This window comes from Sus scrofa, chromosome 4, assembly GCF_000003025.6.
Source record: "Sus scrofa isolate TJ Tabasco breed Duroc chromosome 4, Sscrofa11.1, whole genome shotgun sequence".
Lineage (NCBI taxonomy): Eukaryota > Metazoa > Chordata > Mammalia > Artiodactyla > Suidae > Sus > Sus scrofa.
In genome coordinates this window covers 68,628,224-68,647,452 of record NC_010446.5, presented here as the reverse complement: position 1 = coordinate 68,647,452, position 19,229 = coordinate 68,628,224, and the positions used below count along the sequence as shown (strand labels likewise).

General features: G+C 41.6%; 1 protein-coding gene across 1 annotated transcript in view; it reads left to right on the top strand.

Annotated features, from left to right (window-relative positions):
- The window catches only part of DNAJC5B (DnaJ heat shock protein family (Hsp40) member C5 beta), an 83,465-nt gene continuing 70,554 nt past the window's right edge, over positions 6,319–19,229 (top strand). Inside the window, exon 1 of the mRNA NM_001206401.1 lies at positions 6,319–6,429. The gene's annotated coding sequence lies outside the window, so the exon portion shown is untranslated. The remainder of the gene's footprint in view (positions 6,430–19,229) is intronic.

Here is a 19,229-nt window from a genome sequence, read left to right as displayed (position 1 = left end):
CTGAGGAGTTCCTGAAACTTTAATTATGATACAGCAGAAAATGTCTCTGCTAATGACTTGAGCATTGTATTTCTTGGATCCGTGATCACTTATTATTTTAACCTTTCAAAACCAGTAATTTTAAAGCACCCAACACAACTACAGTACTTTTATTGGGCTGGAAATGTTTTATTGCAGCTTGGCTGACATTTTCCTTTACTAATGTCATTAGCACTGCTTAAAAATGAATTATGTTAGGGTGTACAGTACTACCGTTGTTTTGAGAAAATGTTATGATTTTGTGAGTATGTGAAGTGGGTCTCATGGGAGCAAACATTAGCAATATACATCTTTCTGATTCTCCAGGCATGCTTACATTTTTAGTAAGTATAAGTAGTTTGGCTTGGGAAAAGGCTTGGATTTAGGTTTACTTTTTCAGGATTATGTTGAATTCTCATAACATCCTTTAAAGGAGAGTCCAGCCTCAGAGTCACCAAGGCTTAATTGGAATCTCTAGCACATCATCTGTTCATGTCCTTTTTACCTATTCTGTAGCTGTAGCTCCTAGTATCTATTGAATGCTAACAGTGGTGTTCAATGGGTCACTGAAATCAAATTAATGCAAGCATTTTTAAAGTCAGATGTAATTTGTGTTCATCTACAACATTTTCATATATAAAAGGTACAAAATAGAGGGAAAAGTGATTTTAACTTTGAAGACTCCTGAATGGGTGGACAAAGACCACAAGAATTTTAGTGGGAAAATAAAAATTATTTGTGGAAATAAATCCTTGTTAAAGAAAATAAAAACAGAACAAAATTCCATGATATACAAATTCTTTTCTGTGGTGTTTTTTTGTTTTTTGCCACGCCCAGGTGTGTGGAAGATCCTGGGCCAGGGATTGAACCCACACCATAGCAGTGACAGAAGCTACAGTGACCACACCAGGTCCTTAACCCACTGCACCACACGAGAACTCCTCTGAGTCTTTCCCAACTCCATTTCCTAGGTCTTTGAAAAGTGTCTTCAGGATTTCCTGGTTTCTCCAGCTGAGCACAGGGATTCTCCAAGTGTGTCCTGACTGTCAGCCCCACCAACATCTGGGGACTTGTTAAAAATGCAAAGTTTGGGCTTCCCTCAGGCCTCGGAACCAGAAACTGGAGGGTGGAGCCAGAGATCTGTGTTTTTACTAGTCCTCCAGATTCTCTGATTTTCTGCTCTAAAATGTGGGAATCTCTGGTCTCCAGTATTTTTTCTCAAACATTTCTGAGCAGCAGGAGCACCTGGAGGGTTTGCCTAAACATGAGCCCCTAACCCAACCCCTGAGATCAGTGGCAGTAAATTCTGGGAATTGTGTGGCAATCTGCAATAACATTTTTTTTTAAGGTTCTAGCGCAGGGGATCTATAAAGCACAACTTGAGAAATATTTTTTTTCCCTACGAAAAGTCCCCTCCACAACTGAGCAAAAACCTTTGAACTCTGACTTCCAAGTATCTACAACATTCGTTTAGCCTGAAGAATGCCTGCTCACTGAGGCTCTCTCACTGCAGGTGTCCCTCGTCCCACTCCAGAGTGGGGGGAACCTCTGTGGGCTCCAGCTGTGAGGCTTTGCCCACCTCTTGCACAGAGGTGACATGTTTCATTACAGAAGTCTACCTACAGGAGAAAGGCTGTAACCCATACATCTGCACAACCTAAAAGATTAACACTGCTCAGCTGAGATAAAACAAAAGTGCTGATCTATTTTTTTTTCCTGAGATGACAGCTGGATAAAGATCATTTTGAGAAAAGGGAGCTCCATCTTACATATCCTGCCTCAAGAACACTCTGTTCTAAGCAAGGTGACCTTTAAAGGAACTTTGGGGAAATACTTATTTAATCCACGGACACTACTAAAAATATTAATGAAATTAGGGAAATTGTTGGTTCATTTTATGCGTCCTCTAATGGATTCCTGCTTGCACTATAGGTTTTTCCACTGCGTGTTGTAGGAAGAATATGGTAATGAATATTTTTGGATATCAAAAAAATAAAAAGCATGCTGTATTTAGCTAGCTATGATATAAAGTTTATTATAACATTTTTGGTTCAACTGAAACTCATTTATTGTGTTTACTAGTGTATCCCTTTCAACATTTTTGTGTTTTATCTTCTACTTTCTTAGATTTTTTAAAAAAATAGCTAAAATAATAATGCTTGTTAAAGTCAAACACTACAGAGATGTATATGTGAATATAAATGTCCCAGATCTCCCTCCAATTTTATCTCCCTCCAATTTTATATATATTTCAAATAGCCTTTTTCCCTTAATTTAAGAATACATGTCCAAATAACGAATGCTGGAAAGGGTGTAGAGAAACGGGAACCCTCCTTCCCACTCTGTTAGTGGGAATGTAAATTGGTATAACTACTATGGAAAACAGTATGGAGGTTCCTCAGAAAACTAAGTAAGAACTACCACTCCTGGGCATATATCCAGACAAAACTACAATTCAAAAAGAAATATGCACCCCTATGTTCACTGAAGCACTATTCACAATAGCCAAGTCATGGAAACAACCTGAATGTCTACCGACAGATGAATGGATTAAGAAGATGTGGTAGGTATATACGATGGAATACTATTCAGCCATAAAAAAGGACAAAAATAATGCCATTTGCACCAACATGGATGCAACTAGATATTCTGATACTAAGTGAAGTAAGTCAGAAAGAGAAAGACAAATACCATGTGATATCACTTATATGTAGAATCTAACATATGGCACAAGTGATCCTATGTACAAAACAGAAACAGATCATGGAGAGGAGACTTGTGGTTGCCGGGGGTGGGGGGGAAGGGGAGTTTGGATGCAAATTATTACATTTGGAATGGATAAGCAATGGGATCCTACTATACAACACAGGGAACTATGTCCAATAAGATTGGGTCACTTTGCTGTACAGCAGAAATTGAAGAAACATTGTAAACCAACTATACTTTAATAAAATTTTTTAAAAAGAATACATATCCATTCTAAAATATTTATAAAGGGCAGACAAACAAAAGAAGTGAATTACAGAGTCTCACATTCTGATATAACCACCATTAATATTTTGCTGTAGATCTTTACGTTTTCCCAATGTGTGTATTTATTAAAAACAGAATCGATTTTTTTTGCAATTGAAATTTTTGCTCACTACTATCTTGTGGGCATTCTCCTCTACCATAAAATGGAGAACCTTGTATTTCCCAAAGCATGTGCCACAGGTGATGTGTGGGATGATTTTTCGGTGCTACACGAACATATTTTAAACATTTTTAATGGTTACATCTTTTTGTTGGTAATTGAAAGATATAACTAGTACATTAAGCCTGTAATTTTGCAGATACTGTTGCTTGTAACAAGGTGAAAGAAGGTAACTGGCTTTCTGAAGAATGTGTAGATACAGTGTGATTCTTAATTGTGCTGTGAATGTTTTAGATGACTTTTTGGACTTGATGAATGTGAGAGTAATGAGCTCACCCTCTCAGTCCCAGTGTTCCCTTTCAATGACAAAATTTTAACTCACCTTGTCCATCCCCAAAGTGATAGTCACAGATAGCCTGTCTACCTAATTTAATAAAAATCAATATAATGCCCTAACCCTAGATAAAAAGGAGAACAAGAGAGAATAATTTGTATAAAAGAATATACCTTTCAATGAATTAGGTGGTTGGTCATGACCTCCATGTTGGACACAATGGGAGATGCACTGAGAATGGGAAGCTGGGAGTAAAGACATGCAGGTGGGTTTCATGGTGACTCGAACACCATGGAAGCATGGCCACTGGTGATGTTGACTTTCCAAAACTATGGGCAATTTCTGGTAAAGTTTTGAACAAAATAAAGAATGGTCTTCCCTGGTGTGCTAATTAGCTATATTAAAGCTGGGCAAACATTTGGCATTTACGTGTTAAATGGATTTAGGTCTGGCTTAGGTAATTATGAATTATGAGTAATATTTAGGTCTGGCTCAGTAGGGTTTTTTTTTTACCGGTTTGGATTTTCTTGAAGACATTTGAAGTCACTTGGAATTCCTAATCAATTCCTGGTTAAGTGAGACCATGCCTGGTGTTGTAGGCTGTCTAACATCTCTGGCTCCTGCCCAACAAAGGCAGTAGTACCTCTAACCCCAATTATGGAAATAGCCAAAAAAACACCCACAAATTTCTAAAATGCTTCCTTGGAACAGTTTCTGAAAACTGTAAGTGAAAACTGCACAGAGAGCTAGTACAATTACTAGTACTAGCCTCTGAGTACTGTAACAGCTGACTGTCAATGTGACAGCTGCGCTCTTTTCTGAGGTACATCAAAAGGTCACTTTTGGAAGTTAGCAATTATTTGGTATGCAAGGTATGTATAAATATATACAACTTCGATCTGGAACCAGACATGGACTTCGCTTTTCTTAATGAAACTTCTACATGTACATCAGTGAAATAAGACGTTTTTAACACAGAATGGTTAGTGTGTAACAGAAATACAGGGTATTAATGGTGATTTGATTAAATCAGTCTTTTTTTTTTTTTTTTTTTTTTTTTTTTGCTAGATATACCATTACAATGCTTTCTTTATATTTGATTTTATGACTGAGACCTAAGGTACTGTACTTCCACTTATGTGGTGATTAAAAATTACCTTTAAACATTCTTATCTCAGTAAAATATGTGAGTTAATTTAAAGGAAGATGTTAAGTAGATATTATTACAGAGGCAATATTCCAAAGATGGTGCATGAATGATTAAAGACTGCAAACACCTCATCTACAACAATATTTTCATGAATTACGCATAATCCATTTTACCACTTTTCTAATGTTGAGGTTTAATTTGTTTTTCTATTATAAACAATACTTCAAAGAACCCTTGTAGCTAAGTATTGTCATATTCATGATGATTCCCTTAGGAGAATTCACAGATGTGGAACTGTCTGGTGGTACGGCAAGGGTTATATTATTTTAAAGTTTGAAATTAGTACTCATTAACTATTTCTCTAAGTTTCAATGAAGACATTTAGGAGGTTAGTAGAGCGGTATTTATGACCCACGGGAATAATTTCGTCTTTGTTACTCAAAGGACTGCTTAATGCAATTGCCTTTAAGTGTGTTCTGGGACCAAAGAACAATTTCTTCCACCCTGGGGAAGCCCTGTGGTGGGCAAAATGCTTGGTTGGAAGATCTGGTTTGTAGTTAATGTTACCCTTTCCACTTAATTAGCTTTGTGATCTTGTGCAAGTCACAATCTCTCTAAGCTATAATTTTCTCACCCATAAAATTGTACTAAAAATAATACACTATATACCTCACCGAGCTGTGAAGATTAAATGAAATGATATATGTGAAAGAGGCTTGTAAATGCTAAAGCATTATATAAAATGTTACTTGTTGGTATTACAGAAGTGTAATATATATCCACCTCTTGAGAGATTCTGAAAACACAATTCTCTGGCTTCACAGATACAAGTTGTCTCATGCAATGCAGATAATTTTTAAATACCATCTGGGGACAGCATCTAGAAAAAGAGAAGGGGATGAAAGAGGAAAGAACTAATTCCAGTGAGAATCTATTTCTTTACTGATTGTTTCTCCCCATTCTCTCCTTCGTTCCTTCCTTAATAAACACTAGAACTGGATATGGCACTGCAGCAACACTAATCTTGGGCTTTTGAGCTTTGTTCCTTATCATCAAATCTCACTGAAAATACTGGTTACTCAGGAGTCATATTACTTGTTAATCTAGGATTAGTCTGGTAGCACAGGAGTTCTGAGTTCAGGCTAGGACCAGAATTAGCTGTTTTTGGCACCCATAGATTGTTGGAAAAACTAATGACCTTCCTTGAGACTCCGTTCTCCTTCCATAATGCAAATTATTCCAATGGTCTTTTCACTGTGGGTGGATTCAGGTAAAAATCACCCAGTGAGCTGCCTATCAGAAAATGGCAATGTTGACAAAATCAAGAGAGTAGAGCTTGGCGTGAGTACAGTGTGTTCAGAAGAGCAGGGGGACAGACAACACGGAAAGCACCTGCATTTGAGATTTAGCTGCCACTTAACCACCCAGGGCCTCAATTTCCCATCTGTAAAATAAAGGAGTTAGACCAGGGTTTCATCACTAGGTCTCCAGTGTCTCTGCCCACAGTAAGAGTCTATTATTGTCTGGTCAGTTTAGAAATTAGGGTCCTGGCATTCCCAACCTCCTGCCTTGGGCCAGAGAGGAAGTGCTTGCAGCTGGGGGTGGGGGTGGGGGTCTCAGCTGGGCTTAGGGGAGGAGCAAAGGTTCTACTCTGTGACATCACAATATCCAGCCCAGCTCAACCTTGGCTACTGAGACGGAGATGGTAACAGGAGGTTCAGCTACTGATATATGAGAGGTGGGACACTACCCGATGGAGCTAGAAGGAATCAGCCAGCCATGACTCCGGGTCAGGTATGTGGCATTTGCTAAGCTCAGAACAGAAAGGACTGTGTCTAACGAAACAGGAGGAAAGGACCACAAAATGGGCATGTCTCTAGGCTTAGGTATAACAGTATAAGCACAGACTAGCACCAGATACTTAGGGTAAAGTAAAGGATCCAAATGAGCAGACCAAAGACCACAGATGGTCCCACCAGAAACAAAGCTGAGGTGCATCCCTCGACAGCCAGACTTACTACCATGCAGCCAGGCTACAAGGACATTTCCAAGACTCTTAGCCCCTCTTGTCCTCTCCACAACCACTGGGGAAATGCAAAAGAGGCACAGGTACCTCAAGAGGTCAGTGTAAAATTACTCTTTAAAATAGTTTACATGTGTTGCCTGGTGATGTTTATTCTTTTATCTGGGTGCTTTTCTTTTAATAGCTTCTCCCCCAGAACGATACGGAAGAAAAAACTAAACAAAAATAAATTAACAGAAAGAACTATTTTAAGAGAAGATAGTATAAAAATGCAAGTGAAAGTAATAGAAGGAAGAGAAAAAATCATTATGTATTAGCAACTGATATTGATTCTAAAGTCTGGTTTTGAAATTTCAAGGCTTAAAAGGCAAAAGGCACCCCCCCATAAAGAAAGAAAAAGAAGGGCCTTCTGGTTGAGAAGTAAGTTAAACAGTCCAGCTGAAACCATCTACAGCTCCACCCCTCTCAGGAGCTCACAGCAGTGAAATCATTGCTAGAGATGTGGACAGTTCTGTTTTCTTTACCTTGCCTTAGGGTTTTGGCTTCTAAAGTATTTGTTTCTTCCTGGAGTCTCAGGGCCCTGAGAGGCTCTGAATGACGGCAAATAGCTGTTCTGTTTACCAGTAGGGCGGAGTGTGGGGTGGGTGCCAGGCCCTGACTCATCTGAGCACACTGCGACCCCAGAGAGGAGTACAGGACTGCTCAGGCAGGCACACTGAGATTCACCCCAAGATCCAAGTTCACTGCCATGTTTCCCCCCCCAGTGGAAGCAGGAGTCCCATGTTCTAAAAGGTAGATCAGTTGCCCACAGGAGACCCCAATAGCAACAGACAAGGGGAGCCCCAATCTCTATCCCTAGGACATAAATTTAACATTCTTTGGCCTCCAGCACATCAGGAATACAGATATCTCAGCTGCAAGGCCAATACGCTGTAAAAGTACTAATAATCCAGAGCATGTCAATCAATTCAGGGGTTCAGATAAGACAAAATGTACTTGCACACATTCAACTTCCAGCTAGAGAAGCTCCCCTGATCTTCACAGTTAGATTATGATCCAGCCTCTGAAGTCTTTGAAAATTAAAAGCTCAATGGTCCTGTTTTTGGATTTTATTCATTTTATAGTCATTGAAAACTAAGTTTAGGTTTAGCCTCAAATAATATCCACAAAACACACAATGTCCTAACTTGTCTACCCTGTATTTATTGACTCTAATGTTCTCTGACCATTCTGTTAGTCACACACCCCAGAATTCTGGAGTTGGAGGAGAACTAAGAGATCACCCATCCAGCATGCTCACTTCCAGAGGAGGAAACCATCACAGACAGGCACAAGTGTCTTGACCTGGCCACTGAGCCTCTTCGTGCTGGGCTGGGTGTCAAAGCGTAGGGTCCCTCACTCTCAGGCTGGCGACCACCTTGGTCCTCCTGGCCCAAATTCATCCCAAAGGAATGTATTGGTTCATATTTGAACTATTTTAATTTCCAAGTCAGAATATTCTAAGGTGAAGAAATCTTATTGGTAGATTCAGATCATCTAGGTAGGTAGTCAGCAAAGCTCTCCCAGCCTTCATAGCTCCAAACAAAACAAGCTGCAGTCAAGGTCAAGAAACCCAAGACCTCATCCAATAGTCTGAGACTACAGTGAAAGTAAGTCCAGGAAAACTGACAGGCTATTCTGCCTTGAGACCTAATTAGAAGTAATCCGTTTTTTCAAGGCATTTATACAATTAATGAGATTCTTACTAAATATGCAGACTTCCTGTGGCCCTTCCTAGTTTAGGTGATCACTTTGTTTACGTGCACACGTATGTATACTCTGTGATATGTACATAAGCCCTCTGTAAATGCACATGTGAGTAAACCCTTCATCCGGCAGCTGTGTGGCTTGATGCCACCTGCAGTAACTGACCTATCCTTATTATCTAGTATGTCTCCTATAGAGCCTTTTCTGACTTAAATCATGAATTAACATTTCATTTGAGTTATCACAATATTTAGGAGTAGTCTTAAGTTTGTCCAGGGTTTGTTTTATGTAAAAAAAAGCTGTATATGTCTTATATCTCCAACTACTCTGTAAGTTTGAGTCCAGACACTCCCTAGATATAGATCTTCTGAGCTTTTTCCAACTGAATTCACTGTAAATGTATTAATATCAGCCCAAAGTCCCAAATCTGAAAGAAAATGAAACGAAGAATTGTTGAATATAAGCATAGACCTCATTTGCATAGTTATCAGCTCCAAAGGTCTGATTAATATTTTCTAGGCCACAAGACTGTTTTTTAACCCAGGATGGTCCATATGTTTCTGGTTTTTCAAACAGATTGTCTTTTAATAAAAAAGACTTATGAAATGATTACCCACAGCAAAGAACATTCCATCATGGCATAGGCTTTAAAACAAGGCTGTGGTAATATCTTTCGGCTTCCATATTAATTTCAAAAGTTGGGTAATATATTGAGTAATTTTGCACATATTACCGCATAAAACTGCAGGAGAAAGCTGACTATGAGAAGTAGAGGGATAAAAAGAGCTTTAGGTTCAGATTCTCCATTGTGGGTTTTGAATTCTCAAATCTCCCCAGCGAGCTGAAACACAGGGATGCCAAGTGTACTTTTGAAATGTTCTGCACCTGAGCAGATGCAACCTCACAAGCCCTATTAAGAGCTGGGGGAGAAAAAAAAGTAAAAGCTACCGCGCCAGAGATCCTGAGACATTTGCTCCTCTCTCTTGCTGCCACCACCTGGGGTGCCTTGGCAGACAGCCACACCTGGATCTCTGACACATGCTGGACACTCCCCTTCTCAGCCCACTCTCCTAAGAATTGCGCAATGAAGCCTTTGTAACCCGAGGCCTGTGAAGTCTGGAAAGGAATGTGACCCAGAGCCAACAGGCGTTGCTGCCACAGGGGCCAAGAAGGTGCTCTCCTGCTGTTTACTTCAAACTTGGGGAAACCTCAGAAGGGGAAGGTATGTGCCAGAAGGAGCAGGAATGGAGCCCCTGACGGGTGTGAAGCAAGCACTCCAGTGCGTTTCCCCCTCGTCTTTGCCAACTTCTAAAGGCATGCTTAGTGCCACTCCCAAGAGAAGACTCAGATCCACTTTTGAGCCACTTCTTTTCCCACTCACAGTTGCCCCCTCTTTTTTTTTCCTTTTTTTTCTTTTAGGGCCGCACCCATGCCATATGGAACTTTCCAGGCTAGGGGTTGAATCGGAGTTGCAGCTGCAGGCCTATGCCACAGCCACAGCAACTCAGGATCCAAGCTGCATATGTGACCTATACCACAGCTCACGGCAACGCCGGATCTTTAACCCACTGATCGAGGCCAGGGACTGAATCCACATCCCCATGATCCTCATGGTTACTAGTTGGGTTCATTACTGCTAAGCCATGACGGGACCTCCTCTTTTGAAAGCTTAGGAGTTGGAGTTCCCATCGTGGTGCAGCGGAAACGAATCAGACTAGGAACCATGAGATTGCAGGTTCAATCCCTGGCCTCGCTCAGTGTGTTAAGGATCTGGCATTGGGATGAGCTGTGGTGTTGTGGTATAAGTTGAAGATGTGGCTCGGATCCCGCGTTGCTGTGGTGTGGTGTAGGCCGGCAGCTGTAGCTCTGACTGGACCCCTAGCCTGGGAACCTCCATATGCTGTGGGAGGCTCCATTAAATAGCAGTGTTGATGGTATTGTGCCAAGCGCTGATGGCAGGACCACTAGGGAGGTCGTTGTGATCAGGGGCCTACAGGTACTTGTTAAACAATGACACAAAACCAGCTTCCTATCTCTTCTCCTTGAGACACATTATCCTCCAACATGACAAGCGCACAGTCTGGCCACTGGCAATACCTGCCCAGGGAGTTATGTCATGGGTACTCTTAATTTGCCCAAAAAACATGACGCACACAAGTGGACATCCAACCGAAGGAAAGACTAAAAGGAAGTGTCATTTGAGCACTGTCTAGTAAATTTGTAAATTCGTGTAATTTGCTGTAAATGACGTTCTATATTTTATTTTACCAATACTGCTTAAACAAAAGGAAGTCCCAGAAAAACAGGCTTCTTATTAGTAGAGAGGAAAGCATCCTTTTATGTTAGCAACTATGTATGTTAGGGATTAACACCATCCCACTCTTGGAGTCAACATATCACCTCTGCACTCTGTCTTTCAAGGTGGTTTTGACACTTTCTCCTTCTTATCCTAAATGCATTCAGTGTCAGCATCAATCCAATTTGTAGTTCCTGAAACCTTAAGACATACCACGCCCTGTGGCAATAACAAAGTGAACTGTCTGGCATAAATTGAGCTCTTTAAGAATTAAGAAGTAAGGTGAGGAGACAAGAATCACACACCTGTGAAGAGTTTGAAAGCAGAGAAGGAACTGAGTAACTACATGAAAAACGTTCCTATGGACTCTGAAGTGTCCCAGGGGCTCAGTGCAGGGCAGAGGCCACGTTGTCTCCAGTGTTTAGGTTGCTCAGCACAGCAGAACTGGGACTTGAGAAGAATTTTGAAGGAAGAGAAACAGAACAGTCACTGACACAAACTTAGGGAGGAAAACATTTTTCTAGTCCAAACCTGGTTCCCATACGATGGGTCTTCTCCCACTCACAGACTCTATCTCCGTCTTTCTGTGCTCTGACAACTCCCTTTGCATGCAAGGCAAACAGTTCACATGGCAACTTATGGATAAGGGAAAACAGGAGTCATGGGAACATGCCATGAAGGATGAGACCCACTGTAATGGGGTTTCCGAGAAAGGTCCTTCATGCTGCAAGCAGGGTTGTGTCTGACTTTAATTATGGACATGGGCTTCCTGACCTTACACCCCAAGTCGACATGTTCTAAATCTAATTTATCATCTTCCTCCAAACCTGATCTTTTTTTTTTTTTTTTTTTTTTTTTTTTTTTTTTTGTCTTTTCTAGGGCTGCACCTGCAGCATATGGAAGTTCCCAGGCTAGGGGTCTAATTGGAGCTGTAGCAGCCAGCCTACACCACAGCCACAGCAATGCCAGATCTAAGCCACATCTTCGACCTACACCACAGCTTATGGCAATGCCAGATCCTTAACTGAGGCCAGGGATAGAACCCTCAACCTCATGGTTCCTAGTCAGATTTGTTAACCACTGAGTCACGACAGGAACTCCTGATCTCCTTTTGTGACTCCCATCTCAGCCAATGACCTCACCACATTCCTAGCTATTGTGGCCATAGAATCTACAGTCTGCTCTGATTCCAAGGTCTCTCCTCCCCAGCATTTGGTCATTAGGCCAGGAGGTTTTATCCCCAGATCTCTTTCAAATCCATTGCTTCCTGCCAGTTCTGCCTGCTGCTAGCCCTGGGCCAGGCTTAGGTTTCCCTAAGATCACTCATCTCCAGCGTCTCTTCTCTCCACTCTATTGGTCATATCTTTCTAAAAGAAACACTAGAAATTGTGCCTTGCCAGTTTAAAATTATTTAAAAAATTAGGACTAGATCCTTATATTGGCTTTCCAAGTCCTTCACCTTCTCTTGCCCCCACCCCCTGCACCAGAGGGGTCCCTCTGCTCCCCAGTCTCCAGCCTGCCCCCCACTTTTCTGCCTCTATGGTCTTTCTCATGCAGGTCTCTTCTTACAGCTGAACGCCTGCAGGATTCCTTCTCAAAGGGGTGGCCACTTTCTTCCTCCATTATTTATGATCTTCTCATGACATTCTTCTTATTTACACTGAGGAATTGATGGGGTGGGCAGGGAGTTGGAAGACCAGGCAGAAGGGAATAGAAGAATGTTTTAAGACAGGGACCAGAATGTCAAAGACTCAGAGGAAAGAGAGAATGGTGTTCAAGGAACACAGTAGATGGTGGAAATTGGGTCCAAGTTTGAGAGGAAGAAGTTGGGAGGAGGTGTTGGGGAAAGAGACAGAGGCTGGCCCTGCTGAGTTGGGATATTAGCTTAAGATCAGTAGGCCAGTTTAAAGGGTTTTAAGCAGGGAAGTGACAGGATACTATTTGCATTTTAAAGTAATGTATTGTCTGGAGAACAGGTGGGAATGGAGAGAGACTGGAGAAAGGACTATCAGTCAGGGTGCTGGTAGGGTAAGCAAAGGAGGTGATGAGCTTGGTGCAGGGTAGTGACAGCAGGAAGTAAGAAAGGTAGTGGCCTTCAGGGAGCTTTAGAAAGGAGAACTGATTAGACCTCGTTGATTGACCAGGCATGGCTCAAGTGGAGAAGGAGAAAAAGCCCAGAAATGGTGCTGTACTAGGTTCAGTATCACTTCCTGATAATGCCTCACTAAGGAGACTTTATCCTGTAGGAAACAGGAGGCATAAGGATTTCTTCTACATTTCTGGAAGAGAAAACTGGAAGTGGAGGGAGTATGGCCAGAAAGGGGAAGACTGGTCACAGGCAGACTAAAAAGGCACAGAGGTGGGGTGTTAAATGCTGACAGTGCACAGCTGCTCAAAGCAGCGGGCCCCTCTCAGCACTGGCGATCCTGCCTCTCACATAGTTTAATGGAAAAGTATTGTTTTACAGCGTGGTATTGGCACAAAAACAGACATATGGATCAACAGAATAGAGAGCCCAGAAATAAACCCACACAAGAATATATAGCAGAGAAAAGACAGTCTCTTCAGCAAGTAGTGTTGGGAAAGGTGGACAACCTCATGTAAATCAATGAAGTTAGAACACACCCTCACACCACACACAAAAATAAATTCAAGATGGCTTTAAGACTTAAATATAAGACATGACACCATTAAACTCTTAGAAGAGAACATAGGCAAAGCATTCTCTGACATAAATCGTACCAATGTTTTCTTAGATCAGTCTTCTTTTTTTTTTTTTTTTTAGGATTAAAAGGGCATATTTTATTTCTATTTTTAAAAAAGAAATGAAAGACCATGATAAAAATACAATTGCACTGGATTGTTCAGCATATTTCCTGGAATTGGAATAACTTAATAGACCCCCCCCCGCCTCCGCCACATACAAAAGCTATAGAGAGGACATGGCAGAAATGAATAATGCTATTTATAAACCGTAGATCAGTCTTCTAAAGCAATATAAATAAAAGTAAAAATAAAAAAATGGGACATAATCAAACTTACAAGCTTTTGCACAGCAAAGGAAACCGTAAACAAAATGAAAAGATAACCTACAGGAGTTCCCGTCGTGGCGCAGTGGTTAACGAATCCGAGTAGGAACCATGAGGTTGCGGGTTCGGTCCCTGGCCTTGCTCAGTGGGTTAACAATCCGGCGTTGCCATGAGCTGTGGTGTAGGTTGCAGATGCGGCTCAGGTCCCACGTTGCTGTGGCTCTGGCGTAGGCCGGTGGCTACAGCTCCGATTCAACCCCTAGCCTGGGAACCTCCATATGCCGCGGGAGCGGCCCAAGAAATAGCAACAACAACAACGAAAAGACAAAAAAAAAAAAAAAAAAAAAAAAAAAAAAAAGATAACCTACAGACTGGGAGAAAGTATTTGTAAACGACGCGACTGACAAGAGCTTACTTTCCAAAATATACAAACAGTTCAAACAACTCAATAACAAATAATAAAAAAAAGAATAACATAATCAAAAAAATGGGCAGATGACTGAAACAGACATTTCTCCAAAGAAGGCATACAGATGGCAAACAGGCACAGAAAAATGCCCAACATCTCCAATTATTAGATAAAAGCAAATCAAAACTACCATGAGGTACCACCACACACTGGTCAGAATGGCCATCATTAAAAAGTCTACAAATAGCAAATACTGGAAAGGGTGTGGAGAAAAGGCAACCCTCCTACAGAGTAGGACTAGAAACTGGTTCAGCCACTATGGAAAATGGTATGGAGGTTCTTCAAAAAACTAAAAATAGCATTGCCATATGTCCCAGTGATCCCACTCCTAGGCATATATCTGGAGAAAACTCTAATTCAAAAAGATACATGCTCTCCATTGTTCACAGCAGCACTATTTACAGCAGCCAAGACATGGAAGCAATCTAAGTGTCCACTGACAAATGAATAAAGGATATATAATATATATCCATATATTTCCAATGGAATACCACTCAGCCATAAAGAATGAAATAATGCCATTTGCAGTAACCTAGAGATTACCATACTAAATCAGAAAGAGAAAGTCAAATACCGTATGATATCACTTGTATATGGAATCTAAAGTATGACACAAATGAACTTATCTGCGAAACAGAAACAGACTCACAGAGAATAGATTTGCAGTTACCAAGGGAGAGAGGAGTGGTGAGAGGGATGGACTGGGAGTTTGGGATTAGCAGATGCAAACTGTTATATATAGAATGGATAAACAACAAGATCCTAGTTATAGCCCAGAGAACTATACTCAGTATCCTGTGATTAAACCATATGGAAAATAATATGAGTGTGTGTGCGTATACATATATATGTGTGTGTGCATGTGTGCGTGTATACATAGCTGAATCACTTTTCTATTGAGGAACAACATTGTAAACCAATTATAATTCAATTTTTAAAAGTGTTTAAATTGAAAAGTTATATGTGCATGTTGTAAAAAAAAATTAAACAGTGAAGAATGTTATGCTATGAAAAACAATTCTCCCTCCCACCCCAGTCCCTAGTCCTTTTCCTTCAAGGAGCTTTTGCAAGTTTTACACCCTCTCCAGAAATGTTCTATGTGTACACAAATGTGTCCAAGTCTGTATTATGCACACAGAGATTCACTCTTAAAAAATAGTTTAGTATACATATGCCTTGCTTTTTTTAAACTGTGAAAGTGTATTTTGTTACACCGTTTTTATATAAGCTTGTGTAGATGTGCCTCACTCTTTTTGATGTCTACAATGATTTACTCCTGCAGTTGTCTCTCAAACCCCTTACTGATTATACTGAAATCAAACTTGGCTTTCAAGTGCTCTTACCTGTCCTTATCCTCAGCCACCATCCTCAGCCCCTGTTGTGCTATTGCTTTAAACCACTTAGAGTCCCACCCTAGGGCATTTCTCTTTCCATCTTTTCACACAGGTCTCTTTTCAGATCTGAAGTAAGAGAACTCCCTCTGCAGCTGCACAAATTTAGCACACCCTAAGTTTGCTTCCCTCATGGTGTCATCTCTGCTGGAAGCATCAATTTGGCTTATTAGATTCATATTCCTTGAGCAAAAGACCAATCTTTTCTCTAAATCTGTGGAATGTTCTTTGAAAATCCTTTACTTATACAGCCACACCAAGGGTGTTATAAACTCTAAAGCGTCACAGCCCCACTGCTAATCAGAGACTAGTTCTTTGTGAGTCAGAATGAAGCTCAGAGTAGTGGATCTGTCTTTCTCAGAGATGACACTTTCAACAAGGCTGGTCAATAGTGGCTCAGACACTTTGCTTTTAGAGGGCACAGCAGTTGATACAGGGCCTGGGTCTCATTCATGTGTAAGAGTTCCCAGGGTACCTAGGAACTCAATAAATCTTGGCAAACAGGCATCTGTGCCTCTAAGTATTGCCCCTGATAGTCTTCCTACTATTTTTATAAAAATAATCATTGGGCATTTTAACCTCTATTGCCCTTCACAGTGAAAACTGTGATCAGACCCTTTCTTCCTCCCAGCTTGGATTTCAGTGGAAAGCCTTGACTAGGAGGCAAGTCTCCTGCCTGCCAGGTCACTGGTGTCCCTCAAAGGCTTCCTGGCATTCCTTGCAGAGGGTCTACTATGGTCATCACCAGAAAACCAAAAAAATGTCCTTTGACACCACCCCGAGCTCTCCTCGTCTGCTTCCTACATTATCCTTTCTCAGTCATGGCCTGTACAATTCTTGATCAAATACCCTTTGGAGCCCTATGACCTTTATTCCCACCGGGAACGAAGTCACTGAACATTCAGTTTCTTCTGACTGCATCTTTCCTTTCCTTATGAATCATTTTAAGGTCCCTCCTATCACCGGGGAACAGCACATCTCCAGCCTCAAGTCAAAGTGGACTTGCTCTACCCTCCTTGGCCGCCACTGACCTCTTCCTGATGCCTAGTCTCGCAGTGGCAGCTTTCTCTGGGTCCACGCTTGTCTTTGTACTGGGGTCCTTCACTACCTCTGCAGACTGCAGAGAGAGGAAGCCTCTGGGGGTGTTCTTTACCATCTTTAGATGAAAGTCAAGTTTGCATTTCAGCGATTTCATCATAGTTAAGAATCTTCAGTATAAACATTAGTAGTACAAATTATATAATTTTAAAATTTTCGAAAGACATGAAAACAAGAAGATAACTATGAATACATATCCAAAATGTCTTTCCCGGAGATTAAAGTAATAATATTGTCAAAATTATATATGCAATTTCATATAACATATAATGAACATTATGATATACATACATATATAAACATAATGTGCATATAGTATCTTGATATACACATGCATATATGTTATGTTTGTTGTAGATGATCAAAGGCATCTTAAATAATATGAATAACAAATGTTATTTAGGCTATTATTAGCATTTCCTGTCTCTTAAACAACATAAATTCAATCAGCTTTATGTATAGACAACATGTCTCGCCGAGTTCTGAAATAACAGAAATAGCAATCATAAAAACAACCTTTTCAGGGTTATTTTGCACTTGCTGTATTAGGGTTCTCTTGCAAAAGAGAACCTATAGGAAAAATATCTATCCATATATCTGTATATTATTTACTATAAGGAATTAGCTAATACGATTACAGAGGCTGACAAGTCCCAAGCTTTGTAGTCAGCATGCTGGAGACCCACGAGAGCCAATGGTGTGGCTCCAATCCAAAGGCCAGCAGGCTAGTGACCCAGGAAATGCCAATACTTCAGTTAAAAGTCCAAAGGCAGGAAAAAAACTGATGTCCCAGCCCAAGGCAGTCTGGGAGGAGGAAATTTCCTCTTACTTACAGGAGGGTCAATCTTGTTGTTTTAAGATCTTCAACTGATTGGATTGGGCCCATTTACTTAGGGAGGGCAATCTGTTATACTCGGGTTCTACGGATTCAAATGTTAATTTCGTCCGCAAACACTCTCAGACACACCCAGAGTAACGTTTGACCAAACATCTAGGCACCCCATGGCCCAGTCCAGTTGGTACATAAAATTAACAAACATACCTATTATGTCATCAATAGGCTAAAAAATTATCTCATTTAATTTCCACAAAGACCCATAGGGAAAGCAGTCTTATTCCCATTTTCTCAACAGAAGTTTATTCAATAAATGTTTGTACATTTTAGAATGAAGAAACTGAGGTTCAGAGAGTTGAAATAGCTTGTCTAAGGTGGCACAGCTAATAAATGGCAGAAGTAATATTCTAACCCAGGTCTAAATGACTCCTGTGAATTCCTAACTGGTGTAATCACCGCCTCCCAGCCCTGATGCTGTACTCTCCATGGTCCTGAGGCTCCCCCCTTGGGGTGAGACAGATCTGAAGGCACTGGCTACGGTTAATGTTCAGGGTAGCACGGGTAGGGGCTCAATTTTGTCTTCACAGTTTTGAACACGTTGGACTTGAGCGCAACTTGGAGCTATAGGAGGGTTCTACTTTCCTTCCCTCTGAGGTCCTCCCCAGAACACAACTAGGTGCTACTCATTATTGAAAGTCTCATGCTTGTGCTTTGCATGGGTAATAACAGCTAATGTTCACAATGACCCATGTTCTCCCCACCACCACGCTCTGCTGGGGGAGAGAGAGGGGGACCCTGTCATCCATGGCCGCCAAGGGCAGGGACTATGAGACGTCCCTCTTAAAGCACTATCCTTGGAACCACCAAGAGTGCCCTTCATCGCCTTAAATGTCCTTGTGGGACAATCCAATCCTGTTCTACTCCTCCCCAGAACTACCCATGAAGCCAGTTTAGAGTATTCATGGATACTTCTGCAGGTGTCTGCTGACTCACCCATGGAACAGGTCTGGGCTTCCCCTCGTCTGGGTTGCTCCTTGCGGCCTGGCATGCCGCTGCTCCTCACTTTCTTCCTCCACCAGCACTCTCAGGAAATGCTGTCCAGGGGTGCACTTCCTGGGAGCCCTAAATCAATCTCTATTAAAGGAGACTCCTCTGTCCCCTCTCCCTGTAGGACTCTCTGGGTTGCTTTCTGGGAGTCCCCTTTGTTGTGACAACATAAGCAGTCCTTACTGTGCTGGCGAGTTAGCTGGGCCACAGCAAGCCTCTTGCCCCAGACAGGAGGAATCTGAGGCTCTGGTGTGGGGGTGGGGGCTGCCTGCCTCTTACCCAAATTCATGGGTAGGAGCCAAGTCCTTCGCTTCCCAGTCCGGCGCTTCTGGTGTCCTCATAGATATCAGTTCTGATGTGCTGGAGGCAGGGCTGCCTCCCAGTCCCAGCCAGTGGAGATGGGTGGAAGGAGAGCATATCTCCAAGGCAGCATCTGAGGGGCAGATGTGCAGGCTGCACCAGATGACAAGGGAGATGAGCACCTCTTTTGCATGTCTGCCTCCATGTACAGCAATGGACAACGATGGAGGTGCAGAACAAACCAAAGTATTGCTAGAGAAACTGGGATAGGGTGGACCTTTTTATAGACAGAAGCAGATTCCCCTTGGTCTGGAGGCTTCACTGGAAGGCCCCAGAAAGAGCTGCGAGTCCCATCTGTCT